The sequence below is a fragment of the Halichoerus grypus genome, chromosome 7, assembly GCF_964656455.1.
Source record: "Halichoerus grypus chromosome 7, mHalGry1.hap1.1, whole genome shotgun sequence".
Lineage (NCBI taxonomy): Eukaryota > Metazoa > Chordata > Mammalia > Carnivora > Phocidae > Halichoerus > Halichoerus grypus.
In genome coordinates, this window is record NC_135718.1 from 107,250,545 (window position 1) to 107,253,609 (window position 3,065).

The following is a 3,065-nucleotide window of genomic DNA, read 5'->3' on the forward strand; positions in this document are numbered from 1 at the left end:
AATTTCTGAAACAACGGAGGCCGTGAGCAAACTCTGATCATTTTGATTGACCATCCGGCCCGGGGCTCAGACCACTGCAGCAAGGACTCTAAGCAAATCACGGAAGATTGAAATTCTAAAAGAAGCTGTTGATTTCAAAGCTTTTAATGATTCAAATTTTCAATCAGCAGTTTTTTCCCCAGTTTTCCACAGACTCTGTGGATCAACCAATGTGTGCAACCCATCTCCTCTTTAATTCCTCTTGTAATACAATCCTGTCCATCACGTTACCCAGCCCTGGAAAAAAAAGCCAAGATCTACATGTTAATTTTACCTTCATTTGCTTGGGCAGCATTCCAAAAGCATGGGAAGCAAAGTACAAAACCCCACCCTCTCAGAAAGCTTCTAAAATGAAGCTGCTGATCAAGCCGGTGATTCCTTAACACAACTGGACTGATGGGAAATTGAACGTGTGCTGGCAGCATGAGTGAGAGATGCCCATGCACAAAGAGGGGGAGAGGAGAGAATCTTCAGCCTTGAGTCAGAATCATGTCCATCCCACAGTGTCACCCTACCTCGGGAGTCAGGAGATGAAAATAACTTGGCTTTGAAACACACACAGGCTGTTGGGGAAAGCAGCTGACAATTACAAGTATGAGGGGGGATACGGGACTGGGTTCCTACTGTGTAAAATTGTATGTTATTGAATTGATTGAGTTGTCATTCAGAAAAGCTGATTTTGGAAATGAAGCTAGTGGGGAAATAAAAAAAAAGGCAGAAATTCAGATAAGATTCATTCAAGTCCTATGACTGGAATCTGTGAAGTTAAAGGGTTGCAACTTGTGAAGTAATATGATTAAACAATGGGGTTGAAGGTCATTCCTTATTACCCTTTTCTATAAATTATCCCATTTTCTCTTTGGCTCAGTGACTGTCACTCAGCAGGGTCACTTGCTCACTGAGTCACCTGGAGCTGCGGGCATCCAGGCCTTGGCAATATTAAGTTACATGCAACTGATAAATCACTAAGTTCTACCTCTGAAACTAATGCAAAAAAGAAGAAGAAAAAGAAAAGAAAAAAAAGAAATCCCCATATTGTCTTAAAGGTTTCTTAGAACCCATTTCCCAGCCATCACCCACCCTGACCTCCAGCCTTCTCGGTGTCCCCACCAAGGTGTCAGGTCCCATGACTGACAGTGAATGTGAGATGTAGGGATCCCTGGCCCAGCCTTAGGGCATCTGGTGAGCTAGTCAGCAGTAGCCCCCAGTATGGTTTCTAAAGGCAGGTGGCAAACTCCTGTTTCATTAGGGTTACCTAGAGAGCCAAGGGAAATCATCTCTGGATTGTGTCTTGTATGTAGCAGGTGCTCAATAAAAATGAGTTCAGTGAATGAAGGAACTGGCAGTTCCCTGCAATAGCAGGAGTCAGAAGGAATAAGCATCCAATCAGCATTCACTTCTGACAGATTTGTCCAGAAGAATAAAAGCCCAGCTGAGAGTGGGAACAGAAGGAACAGAGCTTCCTTCCTAGGGGAGAGAACTGGCAGGGAAGAGGCAGGTGTCCAGGACTTCAGCCACGGAGACCGGGGGTCAGAACAGGACTCTGGTCCCAGCAAGGAATACGAACATGGGATGAGATGAACACAGCAAGCACAGACGAAGTGCGTGCACACTCACGGTCCGTGGGTGCCTTGGGTAGGGTCAGCCCAGGAATGGACAGGGAGCACTGCAGAGGAGGAGGGGATCTCGGGACCTGCCCCAGCTGAGCAGGGCCCCAGAAGACTGCTGAACCAACTCTCCCATTCATATCTCCACCTTTCAAAACTGGCTCTCAGGCTGGTATGCATTTAAATCGTGAACTTTAATGCAAGAGCCTGCTCTGGTGGAAAGATCACAAATGAGGCAGTTCTGCCGTGACCTTCATGTGCCCTCAGACAAGTCACTTAACTTCTCCAAGTCACAGGTTCCTCCTCATAATTGGGGGCAATGATCTGACTTATTGGAGCGTTTGAGGAGTAGGAAGAGTCCACATATGGAAGCACTCAGTAAAGAATGTAGCTATTTGTGTGTTTCGTATTGATTTCAGTGTTGAATTTGTCAAATTGAATTTTCTGTAATCATAGAAATAAAGCTTTAGTTTCGAGAAATTTTAAGCATCACGCAGGCAAAATGAGCTTTGGAGGGAGCCAGAGAGGTCTTCTCTGGGCCCCTAAAATCAGACTGCAATTGGCATCTACCCTACGCAGCTCCACTTAATCAGGCTCTGCTTGAAGCCGCGATCCGCAGACTCATACGATGTACAGCTAAGTATCTGCTGGAGGGCATGTAAATAAAACCTTCACTGAGGTAAACAGTTGTTCAGTTTTACAGCCTATTCACACGTAACTTTTATGCTCCATTATGATATATGGTTTCTCTGCCTTTGGAAGTCTTGGAACATCGTTCCATGTCATGTCCTCTAAGTGACGGGCTGATAAACGGTTATTTATTCACTAGTTTTCCAGGCCCATGAACGCCTTTAAACTGGAATGCTGTCGCTGTCCCTAACTCCCAATTAGTGGTCATGGTAATTCTTCCCAACTGGATGCGAGCCAGTTATCCTGACAGCCTTAGTGGCCCAGGGCAGAAGGTTGGGTGGGATGAGGAGGAGCCCATGGTTCCATCATGTTGTCTAAACCAAAGGCTGTGTCTGCCATTGGTGCATCCCATTGTGAGAAAACAGGGCACGCCTGCAGTCTTCCTAGCACATGGCCCATGTCACGAAGGTTCCTGGAAAGAACTTGAGTGCTATAAACAGCACCTGCTACTGAATCAAGTGACTGAACCCTCCGTACTCACCTTCTGCTGGTTTCACGCCAAAATGACTGTTCAGCTGCCTGACGCAATTGTCAGGCACAGACAAGAAAGTCAAGTATGTCTGTTCCTCTTCCTGCCGACACCATGGATGCTTCTGTGATGGAAGGCGAGTCCCTTCTCCATTCTGGGGGAGGGGACAGTCCACAGCTTGATCTCAGAATGGATCCAAATTTTAGTTCACAAGATTGTTGGTTGGAATCTGCAAAGCATTTTTAATAGAAGTAACATTA